Raw genomic sequence first — 13,413 nt, 5'->3', positions numbered from 1 at the left:
GATAATTTTCTAAGGATTTATACTGATTTTTCCTGTCTGAATTTGTCGCACAGAAAGTTGCAGGCCAAATATGTGTGACATTTCTGCGACTTTAGCTTCTAGAGCATTTTTACAACATTATACATAGGTGCTGAATACATAAAAAGCGACTGTTCAGCGACAGACAAGTCGCATCGGCTGAAAGTAGGCCAGAATGTCAGTCCATGTTGGAGCAGGTTTAGATACAGTCTAAAGTATAGATCTCAAAGTCTGTGCACAGAATTTAGCAAGGGCCTCGCACCTTCTGATGCATCAGGTAGGTGCACAATAGCATAGCCTAACCCTCTGTACTTTGGTCTATATTGATGCGGGACATAGACAGCCAGCTGATGACCAATCCATTAGTGCAATGGATGGCTGGAAGCATTTGTCTTTGCCTTTGCAATACCACAGAAGCAATGCATGGTCAATGTACAGCAATGACACACCTGTGTGAACAGCCAGGAGACCCCCCCCCCCCCATGTTATGTTACATAGTTACATAGTTAGTACGGTCGAAAAAAGACATATGTCCATCAAGTTCAACCAGGGAATTAAGGGGTAGGGGTGTGGCGCGATATTGGGGAAGGGATGAGATTTTATATTTCTTCATAAGCATTAATCTTATTTTGTCAATTAGGAACATTCAGCACCCACCCGCTATCAAGGCAGCTGCCTATCATGTCATGCCCTACCTGCACAGGTGTGCTGGCTACTCAAATGATCCAATTAAGGAGGTCATTTAGTCAGCAGCAGCAGAAGTCCTGTGCCTGGACGCTCCAACAGCGGCCAGACACAAGCAGAAGCAGCAGAAGCAGCAGCAGCAGCACCACCTTTTGTTTTTTGGCTGCAGCAGCAAGGCCCACAGGGCTGGCTAGCTGGCTAGCCAGCAAGCAGGTAGCAATGAAAGTAGGAATCTTTCTTTTTAACCCTGTAAGGGGGTGGTGCACTGTACCCGAAGATACTGCCATATCGGGTCAATGCATAGGGCGACGGAAGCAAGCTTCGAAATCGGCCCCCGTTCTCAAAAATCCATTTAATATATGGTCCCCAGATAGGGGACGTATCAGATATTAAACTGATAAGAACAGATACTACACTTGATCTTAGCCAAAAGGCCGAGAAGCGATAACCGTGAAAGGGGCGGGCCCAACAAGGTCCCCTTCATGGGCACTATCACTGCTTGCTGTCAGGGAGGCTGCCAGACAATTTTCCATGCACACTCTGGGCTGGGGGGCAGTCAACCACCAGTACACACAGCAGAACCTAAACCCATACCATTATTGCTAAGCAGCAAGACAGGGGCCCATTGCACTCCCACGGGGCCTTTTTAAATGCAATCCATAACCCGGATTTGCCAGGAACCCTTCTTACTCCTCCTACTTGCATGTGACACTGGGCTTAGGATCTGCATAGGAAACACACACACAAGCACACACCTACCTTTGTTGCCTGCAGATGCCTCCTTGGCTGTCCCCAAACGGTATCAAACCAACACCCACGGGAAGCTGTAAGCATAGAGGACATGCCTGCACCCCATTGGACTTACCTGTGTGGGTTAAATCCGGGTTATTTGACAACCTATGGCGGTGATGGTTCTGCTCAGGCAGAGCAGTGCTGATGCTCCTCATAAAGCTGTCGCTGCTGTGAAGGTTCTAGGTGACATCACAAATCCCTATGGTTACATACACAACAAAGCTGGGTTGTTGTTGTTTACACTCTGCAAGGCCTGTGGAAGTGAGTGACATCATAGCACTGTAGTTCTGAGGGTTCTAGATGGATGCAACAATCTCCTGTTGCTTCTATGAAGGCCATAATAGACGACATCACCAAACAGCTCCATAGTCACATACACAGCAAAGGAGAGATGTTGTTTACACCTAGTGATGTCAGTGGTATTGAGTGACATCACAGCACAGTGCTAAGGCTCCTGGGCCTGGACACAGCAGCGGCTGCAATATCTCAACGGAGAATACGTTTATATATATGTGTGTGTGTGCGCGTATATATATATATATATATATATATATATATATATATATATATATATATATTTCTCCGCCGAAATCACTTTTAAACCCATTTCCACCTTTTTTTCCCTTCTCTTCCTCTTACTTTTTTTTCACGTTTTTTTACGTTTTTCTCCTTTTCGCCTCTTTTCTGGGCGTATTATTCTTCTTTTTCTTCTTTTTTTTCGTCTAATGCATACCCCATCAGTGCAGCAATGCTTATTCAATACCGCCAGCAGATGGAGACACTGGGGGATAATTTTCTAAGGATTTATACTGATTTTTCCTGTCTGAATTTGTCGCACAGAAAGTTGCAGGCCAAATATGTGTGACATTTCTGCGACTTTAGCTTCTAGAGCATTTTTACAACATTATACATAGGTGCTGAATACATAAAAAGCGACTGTTCAGCGACAGACAAGTCGCATCGGCTGAAAGTAGGCCAGAATGTCAGTCCATGTTGGAGCAGGTTTAGATACAGTCTAAAGTATAGATCTCAAAGTCTGTGCACAGAATTTAGCAAGGGCCTCGCACCTTCTGATGCATCAGGTAGGTGCACAATAGCATAGCCTAACCCTCTGTACTTTGGTCTATATTGATGCGGGACATAGACAGCCAGCTGATGACCAATCCATTAGTGCAATGGATGGCTGGAAGCATTTGTCTTTGCCTTTGCAATACCACAGAAGCAATGCATGGTCAATGTACAGCAATGACACACCTGTGTGAACAGCCAGGAGACCCCCCCCCCCCCCCCCCATGTTATGTTACATAGTTACATAGTTAGTACGGTCGAAAAAAGACATATGTCCATCAAGTTCAACCAGGGAATTAAGGGGTAGGGGTGTGGCGCGATATTGGGGAAGGGATGAGATTTTATATTTCTTCATAAGCATTAATCTTATTTTGTCAATTAGGAACATTCAGCACCCACCCGCTATCAAGGCAGCTGCCTATCATGTCATGCCCTACCTGCACAGGTGTGCTGGCTACTCAAATGATCCAATTAAGGAGGCCATTTAGTCAGCAGCAGCAGAAGTCCTGTGCCTGGACGCTCCAACAGCGGCCAGACACAAGCAGAAGCAGCAGAAGCAGCAGCAGCAGCACCACCTTTTGTTTTTTGGCTGCAGCAGCAAGGCCCACAGGGCTGGCTAGCTGGCTAGCCAGCAAGCAGGTAGCAATGAAAGTAGGAATCTTTCTTTTTAACCCTGTAAGGGGGTGGTGCACTGTACCCGAAGATACTGCCATATCGGGTCAATGCATAGGGCGACGGAAGCAAGCTTCGAAATCGGCCCCCGTTCTCAAAAATCCATTTAATATATGGTCCCCAGATAGGGGACGTATCAGATATTAAACTGATAAGAACAGATACTACACTTGATCTTAGCCAAAAGGCCGAGAAGCGATAACCGTGAAAGGGGCGGGCCCAACAAGGTCCCCTTCATGGGCACTATCACTGCTTGCTGTCAGGGAGGCTGCCAGACAATTTTCCATGCACACTCTGGGCTGGGGGGCAGTCAACCACCAGTACACACAGCAGAACCTAAACCCATACCATTATTGCTAAGCAGCAAGACAGGGGCCCATTGCACTCCCACGGGGCCTTTTTAAATGCAATCCATAACCCGGATTTGCCAGGAACCCTTCTTACTCCTCCTACTTGCATGTGACACTGGGCTTAGGATCTGCATAGGAAACACACACACAAGCACACACCTACCTTTGTTGCCTGCAGATGCCTCCTTGGCTGTCCCCAAACGGTATCAAACCAACACCCACGGGAAGCTGTAAGCATAGAGGACATGCCTGCACCCCATTGGACTTACCTGTGTGGGTTAAATCCGGGTTATTTGACAACCTATGGCGGTGATGGTTCTGCTCAGGCAGAGCAGTGCTGATGCTCCTCATAAAGCTGTCGCTGCTGTGAAGGTTCTAGGTGACATCACAAATCCCTATGGTTACATACACAACAAAGCTGGGTTGTTGTTGTTTACACTCTGCAAGGCCTGTGGAAGTGAGTGACATCATAGCACTGTAGTTCTGAGGGTTCTAGATGGATGCAACAATCTCCTGTTGCTTCTATGAAGGCCATAATAGACGACATCACCAAACAGCTCCATAGTCACATACACAGCAAAGGAGAGATGTTGTTTACACCTAGTGATGTCAGTGGTATTGAGTGACATCACAGCACAGTGCTAAGGCTCCTGGGCCTGGACACAGCAGCGGCTGCAATATCTCAACGGAGAATACGTTTATATATATGTGTGTGTGTGCGCGTATATATATATATATATATATATATATATATATATATATATATATTTCTCCGCCGAAATCACTTTTAAACCCATTTCCACCTTTTTTTCCCTTCTCTTCCTCTTACTTTTTTTTCACGTTTTTTTACGTTTTTCTCCTTTTCGCCTCTTTTCTGGGCGTATTATTCTTCTTTTTCTTCTTTTTTTTCGTCTAATGCATACCCCATCAGTGCAGCAATGCTTATTCAATACCGCCAGCAGATGGAGACACTGGGGGATAATTTTCTAAGGATTTATACTGATTTTTCCTGTCTGAATTTGTCGCACAGAAAGTTGCAGGCCAAATATGTGTGACATTTCTGCGACTTTAGCTTCTAGAGCATTTTTACAACATTATACATAGGTGCTGAATACATAAAAAGCGACTGTTCAGCGACAGACAAGTCGCATCGGCTGAAAGTAGGCCAGAATGTCAGTCCATGTTGGAGCAGGTTTAGATACAGTCTAAAGTATAGATCTCAAAGTCTGTGCACAGAATTTAGCAAGGGCCTCGCACCTTCTGATGCATCAGGTAGGTGCACAATAGCATAGCCTAACCCTCTGTACTTTGGTCTATATTGATGCGGGACATAGACAGCCAGCTGATGACCAATCCATTAGTGCAATGGATGGCTGGAAGCATTTGTCTTTGCCTTTGCAATACCACAGAAGCAATGCATGGTCAATGTACAGCAATGACACACCTGTGTGAACAGCCAGGAGACCCCCCCCCATGTTATGTTACATAGTTACATAGTTAGTACGGTCGAAAAAAGACATATGTCCATCAAGTTCAACCAGGGAATTAAGGGGTAGGGGTGTGGCGCGATATTGGGGAAGGGATGAGATTTTATATTTCTTCATAAGCATTAATCTTATTTTGTCAATTAGGAACATTCAGCACCCACCCGCTATCAAGGCAGCTGCCTATCATGTCATGCCCTACCTGCACAGGTGTGCTGGCTACTCAAATGATCCAATTAAGGAGGCCATTTAGTCAGCAGCAGCAGAAGTCCTGTGCCTGGACGCTCCAACAGCGGCCAGACACAAGCAGAAGCAGCAGAAGCAGCAGCAGCAGCACCACCTTTTGTTTTTTGGCTGCAGCAGCAAGGCCCACAGGGCTGGCTAGCTGGCTAGCCAGCAAGCAGGTAGCAATGAAAGTAGGAATCTTTCTTTTTAACCCTGTAAGGGGGTGGTGCACTGTACCCGAAGATACTGCCATATCGGGTCAATGCATAGGGCGACGGAAGCAAGCTTCGAAATCGGCCCCCGTTCTCAAAAATCCATTTAATATATGGTCCCCAGATGGGGGACGTATCAGATATTAAACTGATAAGAACAGATACTACACTTGATCTTAGCCAAAAGGCCGAGAAGCGATAACCGTGAAAGGGGCGGGCCCAACAAGGTCCCCTTCATGGGCACTATCACTGCTTGCTGTCAGGGAGGCTGCCAGACAATTTTCCATGCACACTCTGGGCTGGGGGGCAGTCAACCACCAGTACACACAGCAGAACCTAAACCCATACCATTATTGCTAAGCAGCAAGACAGGGGCCCATTGCACTCCCACGGGGCCTTTTTAAATGCAATCCATAACCCGGATTTGCCAGGAACCCTTCTTACTCCTCCTACTTGCATGTGACACTGGGCTTAGGATCTGCATAGGAAACACACACACAAGCACACACCTACCTTTGTTGCCTGCAGATGCCTCCTTGGCTGTCCCCAAACGGTATCAAACCAACACCCACGGGAAGCTGTAAGCATAGAGGACATGCCTGCACCCCATTGGACTTACCTGTGTGGGTTAAATCCGGGTTATTTGACAACCTATGGCGGTGATGGTTCTGCTCAGGCAGAGCAGTGCTGATGCTCCTCATAAAGCTGTCGCTGCTGTGAAGGTTCTAGGTGACATCACAAATCCCTATGGTTACATACACAACAAAGCTGGGTTGTTGTTGTTTACACTCTGCAAGGCCTGTGGAAGTGAGTGACATCATAGCACTGTAGTTCTGAGGGTTCTAGATGGATGCAACAATCTCCTGTTGCTTCTATGAAGGCCATAATAGACGACATCACCAAACAGCTCCATAGTCACATACACAGCAAAGGAGAGATGTTGTTTACACCTAGTGATGTCAGTGGTATTGAGTGACATCACAGCACAGTGCTAAGGCTCCTGGGCCTGGACACAGCAGCGGCTGCAATATCTCAACGGAGAATACGTTTATATATATGTGTGTGTGTGCGCGTATATATATATATATATATATATATATATATATATATATATATATATTTCTCCGCCGAAATCACTTTTAAACCCATTTCCACCTTTTTTTCCCTTCTCTTCCTCTTACTTTTTTTTCACGTTTTTTTACGTTTTTCTCCTTTTCGCCTCTTTTCTGGGCGTATTATTCTTCTTTTTCTTCTTTTTTTTCGTCTAATGCATACCCCATCAGTGCAGCAATGCTTATTCAATACCGCCAGCAGATGGAGACACTGGGGGATAATTTTCTAAGGATTTATACTGATTTTTCCTGTCTGAATTTGTCGCACAGAAAGTTGCAGGCCAAATATGTGTGACATTTCTGCGACTTTAGCTTCTAGAGCATTTTTACATCATTATACATAGGTTCTGAATACATAAAAAGCGACTGTTCAGCGACAGACAAGTCGCATCGGCTGAAAGTAGGCCAGAATGTCAGTCCATGTTGGAGCAGGTTTAGATACAGTCTAAAGCATAGATCTCAAAGTCTGTGCACAGAATTTAGCAAGGGCCTCGCACCTTCTGATGCATCAGGTAGGTGCACAATAGCATAGCCTAACCCTCTGTACTTTGGTCTATATTGATGCGGGACATAGACAGCCAGCTGATGACCAATCCATTAGTGCAATGGATGGCTGGAAGCATTTGTCTTTGCCTTTGCAATACCACAGAAGCAATGCATGGTCAATGTACAGCAATGACACACCTGTGTGAACAGCCAGGAGACCCCCCCCCCCCCCCCCCCCCATGTTATGTTACATAGTTACATAGTTAGTACGGTCGAAAAAAGACATATGTCCATCAAGTTCAACCAGGGAATTAAGGGGTAGGGGTGTGGCGCGATATTGGGGAAGGGATGAGATTTTATATTTCTTCATAAGCATTAATCTTATTTTGTCAATTAGGAACATTCAGCACCCACCCGCTATCAAGGCAGCTGCCTATCATGTCATGCCCTACCTGCACAGGTGTGCTGGCTACTCAAATGATCCAATTAAGGAGGCCATTTAGTCAGCAGCAGCAGAAGTCCTGTGCCTGGACGCTCCAACAGCGGCCAGACACAAGCAGAAGCAGAAGCAGCAGAAGCAGCAGCAGCACCACCTTTTGTTTTTTGGCTGCAGCAGCAGCAGCAGCAGCAAGGCCCACAGGGCTGGCTAGCTGGCTAGCCAGCAAGCAGGTAGCAATGAAAGTAGGAATCTTTCTTTTTAACCCTGTAAGGGGGTGGTGCACTGTACCCGAAGATACTGCCATATCGGGTCAATGCATAGGGCGACGGAAGCAAGCTTCGAAATCGGCCCCCGTTCTCAAAAATCCATTTAATATATGGTCCCCAGATAGGGGACGTATCAGATATTAAACTGATAAGAACAGATACTACACTTGATCTTAGCCAAAAGGCTGAGAAGCGATAACCGTGAAAGGGGCGGGCCCAACAAGGTCCCCTTCATGGGCACTATCACTGCTTGCTGTCAGGGAGGCTGCCAGACAATTTTCCATGCACACTCTGGGCTGGGGGGCAGTCAACCACCAGTACACACAGCAGAACCTAAACCCATACCATTATTGCTAAGCAGCAAGACAGGGGCCCATTGCACTCCCACGGGGCCTTTTTAAATGCAATCCATAACCCGGATTTGCCAGGAACCCTTCTTACTCCTCCTACTTGCATGTGACACTGGGCTTAGGATCTGCATAGGAAACACACACACAAGCACACACCTACCTTTGTTGCCTGCAGATGCCTCCTTGGCTGTCCCCAAACGGTATCAAACCAACACCCACGGGAAGCTGTAAGCATAGAGGACATGCCTGCACCCCATTGGACTTACCTGTGTGGGTTAAATCCGGGTTATTTGACAACCTATGGCGGTGATGGTTCTGCTCAGGCAGAGCAGTGCTGATGCTCCTCATAAAGCTGTCGCTGCTGTGAAGGTTCTAGGTGACATCACAAATCCCTATGGTTACATACACAACAAAGCTGGGTTGTTGTTGTTTACACTCTGCAAGGCCTGTGGAAGTGAGTGACATCATAGCACTGTAGTTCTGAGGGTTCTAGATGGATGCAACAATCTCCTGTTGCTTCTATGGGCCATAATAGACGACATCACCAAACAGCTCCATAGTCACATACACAGCAAAGGAGAGATGTTGTTTACACCTAGTGATGTCAGTGGTATTGAGTGACATCACAGCACAGTGCTAAGGCTCCTGGGCCTGGACACAGCAGCGGCTGCAATATCTCAACGGAGAATACGTTTATATATATGTGTGTGTGTGCGCGTATATATATATATATATATATATATATATATATATATATATATATATATTTCTCCGCCGAAATCACTTTTAAACCCATTTCCACCTTTTTTTCCCTTCTCTTCCTCTTACTTTTTTTTCACGTTTTTTTACGTTTTTCTCCTTTTCGCCTCTTTTCTGGGCGTATTATTCTTCTTTTTCTTCTTTTTTTTCGTCTAATGCATACCCCATCAGTGCAGCAATGCTTATTCAATACCGCCAGCAGATGGAGACACTGGGGGATAATTTTCTAAGGATTTATACTGATTTTTCCTGTCTGAATTTGTCGCACAGAAAGTTGCAGGCCAAATATGTGTGACATTTCTGCGACTTTAGCTTCTAGAGCATTTTTACATCATTATACATAGGTTCTGAATACATAAAAAGCGACTGTTCAGCGACAGACAAGTCGCATCGGCTGAAAGTAGGCCAGAATGTCAGTCCATGTTGGAGCAGGTTTAGATACAGTCTAAAGCATAGATCTCAAAGTCTGTGCACAGAATTTAGCAAGGGCCTCGCACCTTCTGATGCATCAGGTAGGTGCACAATAGCATAGCCTAACCCTCTGTACTTTGGTCTATATTGATGCGGGACATAGACAGCCAGCTGATGACCAATCCATTAGTGCAATGGATGGCTGGAAGCATTTGTCTTTGCCTTTGCAATACCACAGAAGCAATGCATGGTCAATGTACAGCAATGACACACCTGTGTGAACAGCCAGGAGACCCCCCCCCCCCCCCCATGTTATGTTACATAGTTACATAGTTAGTACGGTCGAAAAAAGACATATGTCCATCAAGTTCAACCAGGGAATTAAGGGGTAGGGGTGTGGCGCGATATTGGGGAAGGGATGAGATTTTATATTTCTTCATAAGCATTAATCTTATTTTGTCAATTAGGAACATTCAGCACCCACCCGCTATCAAGGCAGCTGCCTATCATGTCATGCCCTACCTGCACAGGTGTGCTGGCTACTCAAATGATCCAATTAAGGAGGCCATTTAGTCAGCAGCAGCAGAAGTCCTGTGCCTGGACGCTCCAACAGCGGCCAGACACAAGCAGAAGCAGAAGCAGCAGAAGCAGCAGCAGCACCACCTTTTGTTTTTTGGCTGCAGCAGCAGCAGCAGCAGCAAGGCCCACAGGGCTGGCTAGCTGGCTAGCCAGCAAGCAGGTAGCAATGAAAGTAGGAATCTTTCTTTTTAACCCTGTAAGGGGGTGGTGCACTGTACCCGAAGATACTGCCATATCGGGTCAATGCATAGGGCGACGGAAGCAAGCTTCGAAATCGGCCCCCGTTCTCAAAAATCCATTTAATATATGGTCCCCAGATAGGGGACGTATCAGATATTAAACTGATAAGAACAGATACTACACTTGATCTTAGCCAAAAGGCCGAGAAGCGATAACCGTGAAAGGGGCGGGCCCAACAAGGTCCCCTTCATGGGCACTATCACTGCTTGCTGTCAGGGAGGCTGCCAGACAATTTTCCATGCACACTCTGGGCTGGGGGGCAGTCAACCACCAGTACACACAGCAGAACCTAAACCCATACCATTATTGCTAAGCAGCAAGACAGGGGCCCATTGCACTCCCACGGGGCCTTTTTAAATGCAATCCATAACCCGGATTTGCCAGGAACCCTTCTTACTCCTCCTACTTGCATGTGACACTGGGCTTAGGATCTGCATAGGAAACACACACACAAGCACACACCTACCTTTGTTGCCTGCAGATGCCTCCTTGGCTGTCCCCAAACGGTATCAAACCAACACCCACGGGAAGCTGTAAGCATAGAGGACATGCCTGCACCCCATTGGACTTACCTGTGTGGGTTAAATCCGGGTTATTTGACAACCTATGGCGGTGATGGTTCTGCTCAGGCAGAGCAGTGCTGATGCTCCTCATAAAGCTGTCGCTGCTGTGAAGGTTCTAGGTGACATCACAAATCCCTATGGTTACATACACAACAAAGCTGGGTTGTTGTTGTTTACACTCTGCAAGGCCTGTGGAAGTGAGTGACATCATAGCACTGTAGTTCTGAGGGTTCTAGATGGATGCAACAATCTCCTGTTGCTTCTATGAAGGCCATAATAGACGACATCACCAAACAGCTCCATAGTCACATACACAGCAAAGGAGAGATGTTGTTTACACCTAGTGATGTCAGTGGTATTGAGTGACATCACAGCACAGTGCTAAGGCTCCTGGGCCTGGACACAGCAGCGGCTGCAATATCTCAACGGAGAATACGTTTATATATATGTGTGTGTGTGCGCGTATATATATATATATATATATATATATATATATATATATATATATTCTCCGCCGAAATCACTTTTAAACCCATTTCCACCTTTTTTTCCCTTCTCTTCCTCTTACTTTTTTTTCACGTTTTTTTACGTTTTTCTCCTTTTCGCCTCTTTTCTGGGCGTATTATTCTTCTTTTTCTTCTTTTTTTTCGTCTAATGCATACCCCATCAGTGCAGCAATGCTTATTCAATACCGCCAGCAGATGGAGACACTGGGGGATAATTTTCTAAGGATTTATACTGATTTTTCCTGTCTGAATTTGTCGCACAGAAAGTTGCAGGCCAAATATGTGTGACATTTCTGCGACTTTAGCTTCTAGAGCATTTTTACATCATTATACATAGGTTCTGAATACATAAAAAGCGACTGTTCAGCGACAGACAAGTCGCATCGGCTGAAAGTAGGCCAGAATGTCAGTCCATGTTGGAGCAGGTTTAGATACAGTCTAAAGCATAGATCTCAAAGTCTGTGCACAGAATTTAGCAAGGGCCTCGCACCTTCTGATGCATCAGGTAGGTGCACAATAGCATAGCCTAACCCTCTGTACTTTGGTCTATATTGATGCGGGACATAGACAGCCAGCTGATGACCAATCCATTAGTGCAATGGATGGCTGGAAGCATTTGTCTTTGCCTTTGCAATACCACAGAAGCAATGCATGGTCAATGTACAGCAATGACACACCTGTGTGAACAGCCAGGAGACCCCCCCCCCCCCCCATGTTATGTTACATAGTTACATAGTTAGTACGGTCGAAAAAAGACATATGTCCATCAAGTTCAACCAGGGAATTAAGGGGTAGGGGTGTGGCGCGATATTGGGGAAGGGATGAGATTTTATATTTCTTCATAAGCATTAATCTTATTTTGTCAATTAGGAACATTCAGCACCCACCCGCTATCAAGGCAGCTGCCTATCATGTCATGCCCTACCTGCACAGGTGTGCTGGCTACTCAAATGATCCAATTAAGGAGGCCATTTAGTCAGCAGCAGCAGAAGTCCTGTGCCTGGACGCTCCAACAGCGGCCAGACACAAGCAGAAGCAGAAGCAGCAGAAGCAGCAGCAGCACCACCTTTTGTTTTTTGGCTGCAGCAGCAGCAGCAGCAGCAAGGCCCACAGGGCTGGCTAGCTGGCTAGCCAGCAAGCAGGTAGCAATGAAAGTAGGAATCTTTCTTTTTAACCCTGTAAGGGGGTGGTGCACTGTACCCGAAGATACTGCCATATCGGGTCAATGCATAGGGCGACGGAAGCAAGCTTCGAAATCGGCCCCCGTTCTCAAAAATCCATTTAATATATGGTCCCCAGATAGGGGACGTATCAGATATTAAACTGATAAGAACAGATACTACACTTGATCTTAGCCAAAAGGCCGAGAAGCGATAACCGTGAAAGGGGCGGGCCCAACAAGGTCCCCTTCATGGGCACTATCACTGCTTGCTGTCAGGGAGGCTGCCAGACAATTTTCCATGCACACTCTGGGCTGGGGGGCAGTCAACCACCAGTACACACAGCAGAACCTAAACCCATACCATTATTGCTAAGCAGCAAGACAGGGGCCCATTGCACTCCCACGGGGCCTTTTTAAATGCAATCCATAACCCGGATTTGCCAGGAACCCTTCTTACTCCTCCTACTTGCATGTGACACTGGGCTTAGGATCTGCATAGGAAACACACACACAAGCACACACCTACCTTTGTTGCCTGCAGATGCCTCCTTGGCTGTCCCCAAACGGTATCAAACCAACACCCACGGGAAGCTGTAAGCATAGAGGACATGCCTGCACCCCATTGGACTTACCTGTGTGGGTTAAATCCGGGTTATTTGACAACCTATGGCGGTGATGGTTCTGCTCAGGCAGAGCAGTGCTGATGCTCCTCATAAAGCTGTCGCTGCTGTGAAGGTTCTAGGTGACATCACAAATCCCTATGGTTACATACACAACAAAGCTGGGTTGTTGTTGTTTACACTCTGCAAGGCCTGTGGAAGTGAGTGACATCATAGCACTGTAGTTCTGAGGGTTCTAGATGGATGCAACAATCTCCTGTTGCTTCTATGAAGGCCATAATAGACGACATCACCAAACAGCTCCATAGTCACATACACAGCAAAGGAGAGATGTTGTTTACACCTAGTGATGTCAGTGGTATTGAGTGACATCACAGCACAGTGCTAAGGCTCCTGGGCCTGGACACAGCAGCGG

At 46.3% G+C, this 13,413-nt stretch overlaps 6 non-coding genes across 6 annotated transcripts; all 6 read right to left on the bottom strand.

The window, feature by feature from the left end:
• Positions 1 to 957: 957 nt before the first annotated feature.
• Positions 958 to 1,148, bottom strand: LOC130337456 (U2 spliceosomal RNA). The gene has a single exon (XR_008878334.1). It is a non-coding gene; the product is annotated as a U2 spliceosomal RNA (small nuclear RNA).
• A 2,095-nt stretch (positions 1,149 to 3,243) lies between these two features.
• On the bottom strand, positions 3,244 to 3,434 carry LOC130337455 (U2 spliceosomal RNA). Its single transcript, XR_008878333.1, has one exon. It is a non-coding gene; the product is annotated as a U2 spliceosomal RNA (small nuclear RNA).
• Positions 3,435 to 5,514: 2,080 nt separating this feature from the next.
• LOC130337380 (U2 spliceosomal RNA) lies at positions 5,515 to 5,705 on the bottom strand. Its single transcript, XR_008878268.1, has one exon. It is a non-coding gene; the product is annotated as a U2 spliceosomal RNA (small nuclear RNA).
• Positions 5,706 to 7,814: 2,109 nt separating this feature from the next.
• On the bottom strand, positions 7,815 to 8,005 carry LOC130337379 (U2 spliceosomal RNA). Its single transcript, XR_008878267.1, has one exon. It is a non-coding gene; the product is annotated as a U2 spliceosomal RNA (small nuclear RNA).
• Positions 8,006 to 10,109: 2,104 nt separating this feature from the next.
• LOC130337454 (U2 spliceosomal RNA) lies at positions 10,110 to 10,300 on the bottom strand. The gene has a single exon (XR_008878332.1). It is a non-coding gene; the product is annotated as a U2 spliceosomal RNA (small nuclear RNA).
• Positions 10,301 to 12,400: 2,100 nt separating this feature from the next.
• LOC130337453 (U2 spliceosomal RNA) lies at positions 12,401 to 12,591 on the bottom strand. Its single transcript, XR_008878331.1, has one exon. It is a non-coding gene; the product is annotated as a U2 spliceosomal RNA (small nuclear RNA).
• Between the last annotated feature and the right edge of the window lie 822 nt (positions 12,592 to 13,413).

This window comes from Hyla sarda, unplaced genomic scaffold (genome assembly GCF_029499605.1).
Source record: "Hyla sarda isolate aHylSar1 unplaced genomic scaffold, aHylSar1.hap1 scaffold_496, whole genome shotgun sequence".
NCBI lineage: Eukaryota > Metazoa > Chordata > Amphibia > Anura > Hylidae > Hyla > Hyla sarda.
Note: the sequence above shows the minus strand (reverse complement) of the source record. Positions and strands in the feature narration are given on the sequence as shown.